The sequence below is a fragment of the Helianthus annuus genome, unplaced genomic scaffold, assembly GCF_002127325.2.
Source record: "Helianthus annuus cultivar XRQ/B unplaced genomic scaffold, HanXRQr2.0-SUNRISE HanXRQChr00c104, whole genome shotgun sequence".
Classification (NCBI taxonomy): Eukaryota; Viridiplantae; Streptophyta; class Magnoliopsida; order Asterales; family Asteraceae; genus Helianthus; species Helianthus annuus.
In genome coordinates this window covers 8,159-21,249 of record NW_023395620.1, presented here as the reverse complement: position 1 = coordinate 21,249, position 13,091 = coordinate 8,159, and the positions used below count along the sequence as shown (strand labels likewise).

The 13,091-nt window shown below is 36.2% G+C and overlaps 1 long non-coding RNA gene across 1 annotated transcript; it reads left to right on the top strand.

The window, feature by feature from the left end:
- Window positions 1-9,966: 9,966 nt before the first annotated feature.
- On the top strand, window positions 9,967-11,350 carry LOC110864166. Its single transcript, XR_002549688.2, has 5 exons — window positions 9,967-10,279; window positions 10,354-10,432; window positions 10,593-10,643; window positions 10,769-10,889; window positions 11,197-11,350. It is a non-coding gene; the product is annotated as an uncharacterized LOC110864166 (long non-coding RNA).
- The last annotated feature ends 1,741 nt before the right edge of the window (window positions 11,351-13,091 follow it).

Sequence of the window (13,091 nt, the reverse complement as noted above, 5' to 3'; positions counted from 1 at the left end):
CTCCATGGATTTTATTACGAAGTTGCCAAGACGCCAAGAGGCCATGACACTATCTGGGTGATATCAAAACTTATTTCTAAGTTATGTAAAGGTTATTTAAGGTATGTTGAGTATATGTTGATGTTCCGGAGTATTTGTCGCATTAAACTGAGTACGTTTACGCACCAGTTTGCGTATAATGCTCTAGAAAGCAATGTAGAGTTTGAAATTGAACAATAATTGATATGTGCAAAACATACACATATTTATACAAGATCCCAAGTATGAAATACAATATTTCATCGGCTTGGTATTTGTTTGATGGTCGCGGTGACACAGGTGTCACAAGTAACGTGTCGAGGAAAGACCTTGGAAACTCGAGTTGTCACAATTCTGTTGCAACACTCCCCGACGTTTCCGCCACGTTTTTTTGTTTTGATGTGGTCGGGGTGTGACAACATCGGCACCCCTATCTCGCATCACACCGTTCCACCATGTAAGAGCACGCCTCTCGAAAACACTAGATGCAAACTCAACCTTTCGTTCATTTGGACATTAAACATGTCTAAATGTGCTCTCAAGACTCTCGAACCATTGTAGGAGCGCAGTTGCTCCTTGAGACCCAGAAAACTTTAGTGGTTTAGCCGAATAGAAAGTTTTGAAACCACACTGAGCATTGTTGTTATTATTGTTGTTTGCTAGATTGATCTGAGTTATTAGGTTCGTAATCACAACAGCCATTTGCTGAGCGACAAGGGCTGCGATTTCGGCGTTAGTTTGAGGTTGTGCATCTCATCGAGGAGGCATACTCTAAAAAGAACAAGGAAACAGGAGAAACGAGTGAGAATGACAATTGGATAAACAAAAGAGGTGTTGAAAATATCGAAAAAACACAAGGAAGGCGATCATTCGTTTGTTACCTCGAACAAACAAATGATACACAGTGACTAATCAAAGTAAATGGGTCAAAATAATGTATCGCGGAGACCTGCTTTAGCGTATAAGTGGACACTCATCCAAGAGTTCCCAGGTAAGAGTGACGGGTCCGATTATATGGATTTGTACGAACACTCTAGCCTTAGACAGAAAACTCAGGATACAGGCACCCATCCTTCCAGATTGCACGTGTTCACATTATAAGACCCAAACTTTGACGAGATTTTGAAAACTTTGAAGGTTCAAAACCTTATAATAAATCATCTACGAAAAGATGATTGGTTTTCAAAGCGGATTTGTTATTGTGTATCACCTAAAGATAGGTATTGTGTTCTCGTTGTGGTTATCACCTAAAGATAGGTGATGGTATTGTTTTAGAATCTAAATGCAAGTAAGTCGTGTTAGGGTCCTAGAAAAGTTATAGTCTAGGTCAAAGCATTACTAATAACCTAATACCCTATAACCATGAGCTCTGATACCAACTCTTCTGTCACACCCCGACCGCGTAAAACAACGAAACCGCGGTGGAAACGTCGGGGAGTGGAGTGACAGAATTATTGTTTCACAACCATGGATTCAAATGTTTCGTTTTATTTAGATATTAAACATTTGCATTGTTTTTGAAACAAAACAAACAAGTTAAACATAGTCTATCATCGTTATTAAGTCACTAAGGCCTCGCCCAATCCTAAGTGAGCATGCATCGTAGTAGCAATCAACATCATTCAACACCACCTGAAACATATGTAAAAATAAAGTCAGCAAAGAAATGCCAGCGAGCACATAGGTTTTGTGAGGGTGTCGGATTCATGGTTTGTTTACATGTTGCAATACCTCGTTTGACTACAAGAGTCATTAATCGAAAACCTTGTTTTGAAAAGGGTTTGGTATTGCAAAATAAATAACCAGCTCAAAATAAGTTGGTTATAGTTTATAAAATCTCGTTGCCATGAATTTTAACCCAAAACATTTGTTTAAGTAAACCAAATTGTAAATCGTTCTCGTAATAAAACTTGTATGGTTTATATCGTTTAGTAAACATCGTAGTGTGACATCGTTTAAAATCGTTCTTCCAAGTGAACTAAATAATGCTACGGGATATAATATGATAAAAGCACTTATATATAAGAAGTACCAGCGACGTATCTACCATGCTTTTATCATGTTATACCCATCCCGTTATCTAATCATATACCAAAAATCAATCATTTAAATCGTTCAACTCGTTCGTGTTATAGACCATCGTTCATTTGTTTAAATCATTCGTTCATTTGTTTAAATCATTCAAATCGTTCCAAATCATTCAAATCATTCATAATCGTTCAATCGTTCAAATCGTTCTCGTTTTAATTGTGAAAACTAACTTTTGGTCGTCTCGCATATAACATTCAAACCTTCGTAACTCGTCCATCGTTCAACTTGTATTAACAAACCACCAAAGGGTAAGTTCACAATCATCAGGTTCAGTCATTACCCACATAACCCCCATACATAACCATGGTGGCAGTCCGATAACGGGATTTGTCAGATCCTATGGTACCATAACCTAGTACTAGTCAGCTTGATCATTGTTTATGAATGTTATTTTATATGTAAATACTTCCCAAACAGTTCGTTCACATTATCGAAATCGTTATGTTTAATATAAACCATAGTATTCGTTTTTGGAATCGTCGTTGTAAGCATCGAAATCGTTTAACACATATGAATCACCCCAAAAACAATTGAAAACAGTAAAATAGGGGAACTATGTACTCACGTTGTAGTGCAAAGTATCCTTGATCTAATGAACTTAACACAGCTCGGGCAAACCAAGGAAATCAAGTAGCACCTAGTAAACGAATCGCTAAGTTAATAAATCGACACCTAAATCGGAAGATCGGGTAGAATGAGGTTTCGTAAACCAAATGAGTATTGGAACTCATGTGATATGGTTTAACAAAGCCTACATTCTAAATCGGAACCTGTCCTAAGTGCTTACGACCCGTTACGACCCATTAAGGTAGAATTCGCTACTTTAAAGCGTCGTTCGCGCAAAAGCGCGTTCGAGACGCCTAACTAGTCCTATGACAAGTATTATATGTCCTAACATGTTTAAATATGTTGCATAATTAGTTTAAGTGACAAAATTTAAGTTACATATGCTTAAAATCAAATTATGCATGAAAAGGGCATTTTGGTCATTTTCCCAAGGCATATAAACTACCTATCATACAACTAATTAAACTAAGTGACCATAAGGTATAACCTTGGAAGATTATTCCCTATTCAACTATGGTCACAATATATGCTTGGTCGGATCCTAATTGTCGACCAAATGGGTCGGGTTCGAAAGTCTAAGCGGTTGTCAAGACCGCTTGATTTACGACCCTGAACAAGCACTAGACTAAAAGTGATGAGTTAAACATGTTTAACTAAGTTAGAAAACAAGTTTGATATCAAAACAAAGTGTTTTGATACCCGAAAATAGCTTCATCGTAAAATACGCATAAACACGTATTTTGACCGAAACTTTGACTCGTCACTTCGACTAATCAACACGGTAATCAGTAGGTATAGTCACAAGGGACTATAACCATTGTGATTACACTCACTTGCAGAGTTCGAACGAACTTTATGTTGACCAATTCATGGTCAAAGAAGGAAGTCAAACACTGTTTGACTTTCATGCTTGAAAAGCATAAACAAGCATGAAAGAAGCACAAAGGGTCCAAGCAATTTTGTGACAAAGGCTTTTAGGTAACCTTTTTACCTAAATGTCTGCTGGTTGGTTTGGATGATAACAAAATATATTTAAGTGGGAAAAGAATTAGAAATTCCATCTACTACTTTGATTTCAGAGAAGAAATTGAGCATCCACAATTGTGTTTATTTTCAACTGAAAACAAAGGTAATAGTTGGCTATGGCATAAAAGGCTTGCCCATTTAAATTTTAAAATAATCAACCAACTGGCAAATAAAAATATGGTAAAAGGCCTATCATACATATCATCCAAAAAGGATAAGATATGTGAAGCATGTGAGCTTGGAAAATCAAAGAGATGCTCACATAAAACAGTTTCAAAATCTTCAATTTTTGAAAACTTAGAAATTTTGCACATGGATCTTTGTGGACCTGTACAAACTGCCAGCTTTCCTGGTAAGAAATACATTTTGGTCAATGTAGATGACTATTCAAGGTACACATGGGTTGAATTTCTAAGAAAGAAAATTGAAACCCATGATCTGATCATTAATTTCATCAGAAAAACTGAAAATATGTTGAAATTACGTGTGAGAAGGATCAGATCTGACAATGGAATAGAATTTAAAAATGCAAAACTTGAGACTTTCCTTGTAAGTAAAGGAATATCTCATGACTTTTCTGCTCCAAGAACTCCTCAACAGAATGGAGTTGTAGAAAGGAAAAACAGGACTCTGGTAGAAGCAGCTAGAACAATGCTTGCTTATGCCAGATTGCCCACTTACTTTTGGCCTGAAGCAATATCAAATGCATGCTTTACACAAAACAGATCTATCATTAACAAAAGACATCAGAAAACCCCATATCAAATTATCAACCATAGGGTCCCAAGTGTCAAATTTTTACACACCTTTGGTTGCAATTGCTTTGTCTTTAATGATTTTGATAGTCTGGAAAAATTTGATAGGAAAGTAGAAAAGGAATATTTCTAGGTTACTCATTGTCCTCAAAAGCTTACAGGATTTTTCTTTTAAACACAAGGACAATAATAGAGAGTTTATATGTGTCTTTTGATGACTCATCAAAAACCAAAATTTCTGATGAAATTATGAAGGATATAAACTTCTCACAACAACCAGAAAATTCTGAAAGTCTTCTCAACAAGCTAACTGGAGAACTATTAGAACATGATCATATGATAAATGTATCAAAGAAAAATATGTCATGTACTAACCCTGCAGGTGATCTGGAACCTCCAACAGAAAATGTGCAAAATGATCAGAATTCTGTCATTTCATCAGAAAATGTAATTGAACAATAGAATTCTAATCCTATTGACAAAATTGAGGTCATAGATCAAGGGGATGCTTCAAATCCGTCACTAAGTACAAGTTCTCATAAAAACTTGAGATGGATCAGGGGACACTCACTTGCAGACATCATTGGTGACCCTGAAGTAGGTGTTATGACAAGATCTGCAATAGCTCATGAATGTCTTTATGCTGGATTCTTAAGCATACTTGAGCCAAAATCTGTCAAAGAAGCACTAAATGACTCAGTCTAATGAAGAGTTCTATGCTCAGAAAAAGAAACAACAACAGGCGAAAGATGTTTAGAGGAAATCATGCTTAAATGTAATCAAGTGGGACATGTTAGTCGAAAATGTCCACAAAATCTGAAGCATGTTGATGTTGAGAAAAGGAATGTTGAACAGAAGAAATCGCAAACTCAAGTTGTTAAACAGAAGTTCATCAAGTTTGAATCAAAACAAACATGGAAATCGCAACCAAAGTGTAGGATCGTTTTCAGCCCTGAACGAGTCAATCAGAAGAGTAATTCACCAATACAAAAGGCAGAAACAAGTGTATTAGTGTTGTTTCAGCTGTATTCACTTTAAAACTGTCTTGTATATTAATTCTGGAACAATTACAATTCAGAAGACACTTCGACAAAGCTTCGCCGTCGGAAAATTCTCTGCTAATTCAGCTTCAAATAACACACAACATCAGTTATATATAGATGACCTGATTCCGCTTGAAACATCTTCAAGCGGGATCTGATTACGCTCCAAACTGTCTCAAGCGAAATCAGTCACATAAGCTTCAAGCGGAATTAAACAATCTAATTTCGCTTGAAATGACCTAGTGTTATTTCAAGCAGAATTACTACTAATTCACACTTTCTCGATTTCCGAGCCCTAATCTATCTAGTTCTATACAAGACTCGATACAAGACGAAGTCGACAGACGGATGCACCAACAAACTCCCCCTCGGATGTTGACGGAGTCTTCAGTGTCGAGTCTTCGGTTGTCAAACCTTCAGTGTTTATCAGTCTGCTCGCTCTTTTTCAAAGTATTCTTCATTGTAAGCATCCTCACTCAATCTCTAACTTCTTTCTTCTATCTTCAGAATCTCGATCTGGCTTTCTACATTTTTACACTCCCTCTCTATGTCTTCAGACTCCCCCTCTCAATCTACTGAGATCGCAGTCTGGAAATCACTATCTTCGGGTATTTGAACCTGTCATTTCCTGCACAAAATCTACCAAACACATAAGTTTCTCAAAGTTTAAAGATTTAAAATTTACAAACCATTTGCAGGAAACATTCAAAATGATTTATTCTCTGAAAACCACTTGGAAAATATAATCATTTTCACATAATCTTGAAAATCAGCTTTTCTACATCAGTTGTTGAAAATCTTTTTGAATTTTTCAAAATATGAAAACAGAAATGCAAGAATAGAATTTAAATGTAGAAATGAAATATTTACAAACTTGCAGGATCGTTTTTAGACCCGAACGAGTCGATCAGAAGAGTAATTCACCAATACAAAAGGCGGAAACAAGTGTATTAGTGTTATTTTAGTTGTATTCACTTTAAAATTGTCTTGTATATTGATTCTGGAACAATTACAATTCAGAAGACACTTCGACAGAGCTTTGTCGTCGGAAAATTCTCTGCTAATTCTGCTTCAAATGACACACAACATCAGCTATATATAGATGACCTGATTCCGCTTGAAACATCTTCAAGCGGGATCTGATTTCGCTCCAAACTGTCTCAAGCGAACTCAGTCACATAAGCTTCAAGCGGAATTAAACAATCTGATTTCGCTTGAAATGACCTAGTGTCATTTCAAGCGGAATTACTACTAATTCACACTTTCTCGATTTCCGAGCCCTAATCTATCTAGTTCTACAAGACTCGATACAAGACGAAGTCGACAGACGGATGCACCAACACAAAGACACCCAAGTTTGAGCCAAATCAAAAATGGAATTCAAAAACATCCAGATTTAAGACAACACAAACTTGGAAAACAACGGTCGGTATGACAAAACCAAACCAGTTTTGGAAACTAGAAGTTGTTTTACCAAAACAAAACATTCAAAACAAGTCACAATTTTATCAAAGAAATGGTTTAAAAGGACAAACCTGGGTGGTTAAGAAACAAGTGACTTCTGTGAATGACGAAAAAGTTGAAGTCAAAGATGAAAAAGTCTTTGTACAAAATGACAAAGATTTTCCATCACTGAATGAATTTTGTGTTGAAATGCCTAAGGTTAAACAGGCCTGGGCTGAATTATTCAACTGATTGAATTGTTTGAATGTGCAGGTGCTCCTGAAGATGAATGAATGTCAGATTGAGGAGAGGAGCAGCCTGGCATGAGAGGAGGCTGCTCCCTGTCACTGAGAAACAGGGAGTTAGTTTGTTTTTGTACATAAATAAACCATAATCCAAAAACCCTAAAAACAGCAAAATTTAAAACCCAAAAAATATGTTTTTATTCTGTCAAAAATAAAAAATGAAAAAATTGTTTGTGTTTTAAAATTTCTGTCAGAAATCAAAAATTTGAAAAAAAAATATGTTGATTGAATATGCCGAAACCCTCACAGCGGAACAAACATGATTAATTTCACAAGATTGAAAAACGGTTTTCAAACTGTCAAATATCAATGTGTTGTAAATCATGGGGGTACTTTGTGCGAAACAGAGCATGTGATGCAGAAAATGGATGGCGAGATAAAGCTATCTACATCGGTTATCAAATTTCTTTAAATGTTTTGAATTTTAGGGGGAGTAAATGTTGTCAGAAAATACAAAAACAATAAAAAATCAAAAAGAGTTATGTGTAAAAAGAGGAAATGATAGTACATCAGTAGATAATCACATACGCTAAAGAAATGGAAAGTTAAAATGTGATAAATGTTCTCATTGATGATATGCCAGTAGGTTTTTACACGCTTAGTAGATTGATTTCGAGATATAAACCTAAATATCAATACTTACTTATCTCGTGGGGAATATCTCTCGGATATATGGGTAACCCCCGAAATCTTGTTTGAGAGATTGCCAGATTCTGAGATATTAGGTCTTTATATTGTTTGATATCTGGGGTATTATACCTTGTCTTCTGATATTGCGGAAGCAATGGCCTAGACCTCGTATAATACTTTACGCGCTTTAAAAACCTTTACCTCTGCATAAAAATTGAAAATATCGAAAGATAGAAATCAATTGCAGTTGTAAAGAAGATCCCCAAGGGGGACACACCTTAAAGTCGAGCCTTCATCTCTTTGACTGAACGGTAGTTCATACCTGAGCTCTCAAGGTCTCGCATTAACCCAGAGTACAGATATCAATATAGTATATTCATCTGTAAGACTGAATCTAGGGAATCTTGGTACGAGAGTATATTCTAAGGTGGGACACACGAATAAGTTAAGTTTTTAAGAAACTAATCTGGTATCTCGAATCAGTTGAACTTTGTGTGAAAATTTAAGTGGATCAGTATACTGACAATCTAAGTGAATCGTTTAGAACTTAAATTGTTTGAAGCTCAACAGTGCTAGTGATTGGTCATAAACTAATATGATCTTCTGACACGAACTCAAACAAAAATATTGTCGGTAAATATTTCTTTACTGCTTTATGTTTCAGAAAAAATACAAAAGATTTTGATTCTACTTTAGTTTCGACAACCGATGTCTAAATGCTGAGTTTCAAAGTCTAAGTATGCTAAATGTGTTTCTGAAAATAAACAAGTTCATTAATTTGAAACTTGAAATTTTAAATCTAAAAATCAAAACAGTTTGTGAAATCTCCAAGGTCATTAAGTTGGACTTGGATGATAAATCGTGAAGGTTTTGGATTCTTAAAATTGTCAAATTTATAAAGTCATTTGATAGGGGGAGTGGAGTTGAGTAATTCTGGAGAAATTCATATTGTTACATTTGTGTAATAGAGACAGATTCTAGATACAAAGAGATTTTAAGAGCTAAGTTATCATTCCAGGAAAACTGAAAAAGATTTCACTGTCACATATTTGAAATGCTCCAGCTTTCCGGGATAGAATGGGATCTTCGTAAAGTTGATCATTATGAGTGTTACGATGAATTTGATTAGGTTTTCAATCTTATATTGTCATATTTCTTACAAACGTTTGAGCTATTGCAGAGTTTAAGCCAGATTACGATCCCGATAGCCGAGTCTAAGGAGGAGGCTGAAGACGAGTTCATCGCAAGGGGGAGCTTGTAACTGAAGAACCAGGTGCCGATCCTAAAAGCACGGAAGCTTTACGAAAGGGGGAGCCTGAAGAAAAGAGTCAATCGAAAGGGGGAGCTGAGTCAGAACGCAAAATCAAGAAGAAATTGAAGAGGGAGTCTGTGGATGCTGAAGATGTCAGAACTTCGTGAAGACTCACAGAGAGCGTAGACAAGATGCTACGAGATTGACTGCGACAATATCCAAGGAGGAGTCTGTGAGTGCACTAATGTCTATCGCCTCCGTCAATCCGAATCGTAGCTGAAAATTGTTAAAGACAAGGTTTTGTTATGTTAAATCTAAGGGTAAGTCTAGTTAATGAGGAATGGCAAACTTGTAAATAAGGAGATCTTCCTTATGCCATTGCCTATAAGTAGGAACATTATCGTTCATTTTAAGAACTTTTGCCATTCTTGAAGACTAGAGCTTCTAGAGAGAGAAACTAGTGCTCAAGGTGATTCGTGGGGTAATCCTTGTCAAATCATTGAATAGAATCACTATTAATTACGTTCTTGTGTTTGGTCCACAGCACGGATTCCGCACGTCGTACGTGTTCTTCGCAATAGTTCGGGAGTCAAAAACGATCCTACATCTATACTACTTTATAAAGCATATAGGAAGGATAGAATGGTCATTTGCCACTTTAAAGTCTTTGAAGCCCATTGTACAAACCTGTTAAGCACAAAGTGTTGAAAACTTGTTTTCAACACCTGATACCCACGCGGATCTTACCCGGATTAACTTGACCCGTTTTTAGTTTGATGGATCCAATATAATCTTTCTATCACTCTATCTAAACCACAATTCGTTTCATCCGCCGCTCCACCTTTCTCTACAAACCCTAGATCCTCCACCACTCCTCCACCTTTCATCCATGGAACCGGTCGTCGCCATCACCGTCTTCTCCCCTTCTCCACTCCAACAGTCGCTTCATGATCTAGGGTTTCACTGAGAAACCAGTCGTTTCATGATCTAGGGTTTGTCTGTAGATCCGATGCTATCTCAACAGATTCGACACAAGATCCGACACCAGATCCGACACCAGATCGATTTCTATAGCTTCTTTCCCGGTGGCTTCAAGATCCGACACTATCTCAGTAGATCCGACACCAGATCTACTGGTTTGACTGTAGGGTAGGGTACCTTTCTTTTTACCATATCTTCTTATTTTTTTTTGTTATTTGAATCTAATCTGGGTAATGTTTCAGATCTTCCGTTTGGTTGTGGGTTCGTCAACAATGGTGGTTATGGGTGGAAGATCTGGCCAGATCTATGGCTCTGTTCTTTGTAAGTATATATTTTTGTATTGATTAGTGTTTTTGTTTTCTTGAAATAGAAATTTCTACGATCTGTGTTGGTTTTCTGTTTTTTTAATGTTTTGTGAATGGATATACGGAGAAAGTATATATTTTTGTCTTGATTAGGGGTTTTTGTTTTCTTGAAATAGAAATTTCTTGGAGGATCTTAAGCTCAGGTGCAACGGGAAATGTGAATAAGGGTTCCAAATTTTCCAGATCTTCCATATTTAATTTAAAGTTTTATGATTTGGTCATTACATTTGTTTTCTTGGAAGAAATAAGATCTCTTATACTAATTAGAGTTTTTGTTTTCATGAGATAGCAGTTTCATGGGTGATTTTAAGTTCAGAAGGGAGAAGGAACTGAGACTGAAGATGTTCTTGATGATGGAATTGTGAAAAACATACAAATCTTATTGCTTCTTCAGGTTGCGGTTGCCTATGAAAGTATGAAAATCTACCAAGCAAACTGCGGTTAACCCTGTTAATTATAGTTTACTATTTAAAATGTGTTTCGGAGAAAAAAAAGTGTAATGTGTTTATTCAAAATTGGAGAAAAAAGTGTAATGTTTTTATTTGCGGTTAAACCTGGTAATTATGGTTTGATGTTTAAAATGTGTTTTCGAGTAAAGAAGTGTAATGTGTATTCAAAATTGTTTGTTTCGCTCACAAGTGGGTCGACATTGCTGGTACTGAGGCTGATTTTGAAGCTATAAATATGTGGCTAAATGGGTCGGTTTGGGTAACGGTTCAGATGGGTAAGCTCGATATGTGGCTGAAAGACGGATTCCATTTGTTGCTCTTGATGTGACAAGGTATAAAGTCATTTATATTTTTTATGTGCTAAATGGGTTAAAGAGATGAGGATTCGAGCTCTGGAGATGGTGTCAGAACTCAAAGAGCGGATAAACAGGTACATTTGCTTTTCTAGACTTCTTAATTTGCAGTGTTTTTAGTGCAAATTTTTCTTTGAACAGGTCGTTGCTTATTGTATCACACAAATAACTGAAGATGGTGTTGGTGGAGTTAGCTGGGAGCATTTCAGGTGCTCTGCACCGAATGAGGATCTGTGACAAAGGCCAAGCATGATAGAACAGCATAACAAAAAGTTCCAGTTGAAGGTCACAGGGGAAAAATTGTTGAATTTAATGCTGAGGTTCAATTGGAGAAGACTTAGCGCTGAGGTGTTTTGATATGATCGTTTTTCACTATCCATTTGTCTTTAAAAAATACTGGTTAATTTCTAGCTTATCTTTTAGTTGACAAATTTTCTTTTCATGCAGACGAAACTCAAGAGTGAGGTCCAATTGCAAGACTTGATAGCAACATGTTTTTCTCAATGTCAATCGCAATAAATGATGTCCGGTAAAAATTACTGGTTAATTTCTAGCTAATCTTTTAGTTGTTTTACTTCTTTATTGTATCTGGATTTAAATTGTATTCGGTTTAGGGCACTCAATATGGTTGGGATCCGAAACCGAATTTCATCATTTGTTTTTGGTTTGATTTTCGAAATAAAGGTTTTCAAACAAAACCAAACTGAAAACTGGATTGTATATATATTATATGGTGTTTGGCAGATTCACAATTTGACATAAAAGAACATTTTCTTTTTAAATTGATTGTCTAAGGCACTTCTTTGTCTCACTGTTTCATGGGTTAGTGTTCGGTTAAAGGTTGCCACAAGAGACTGCGCATCGTTCATACCATAGAGTTCAGTGATGGGGGTTAAGATATCCAGATCCTGAGGGTTGCTGTTTACAAAGAGCAATGGGCCAGCTCATCTTGCTGACAAAAGGTATCTTAACTAAACTCATTCAATTTGAAAATGTCGATATGCAGAGTCGTCCCTGAGAATGCTTAAAAAATTTAGGTCCCGGGCGACAAAAAGAATTGGGCCAAAAATTGTGGTTAAGGGGAAATGAATTTAAAAAATAAAACAATAGTGGTGGAGTTAAGACTTGAACTTGAGACCACTACATTATTTTAAAATGGCTTTTTCCACTCCACCAACAACGCTTTTTGGATAATAAATTGATGCATATAATAAATATATAATTTTATATAAATATAAAAGCTTATAAAATCCTTTCGGGCCCTTTGAAAATTTGGGCCTCGTGCGACGGCCAGGGTTGGCTGGCCCAAGAGCCGGCCCTGTCGATATGTTCCTACAACTAATCTTGTAATACACGTGATCCTTGGAGGCATTAGTGGTTAAGTTATAACCCATTTATTTACGAAAGGGTTATGTTTTAGTGATAATTTCACATTTCCCACTCAAAGCTTGGTATAATATATAATAGAGTAAAATGCCATTTTCGTCCCTGAGGATTGGCCAGTTTTGCGACTTTCGTCCAAATGTTTGTTTTTCCCGCATCTGGATTCAAAAGGTTTGAAATCTTCTCATTATCATCCGGCTCCTTAAATCCGTCTATTTTTCTCAGTTAAGTCGGGGGTATTTTCACCTTTTTTGTTAACTTAAAGGGCAATTTGGTCTTTTGAATACTCGTAGTTTAATGATATATGTTTGTTGAATAGATATATTTGAAATTAATGTTTTGGTTGGTAAATATGACTTGATACAGGTTTTCAGGGGTATATCAAGTGTACTTGTAAAGATTGTATAGCAAGTGAATGATGAATAGTTTC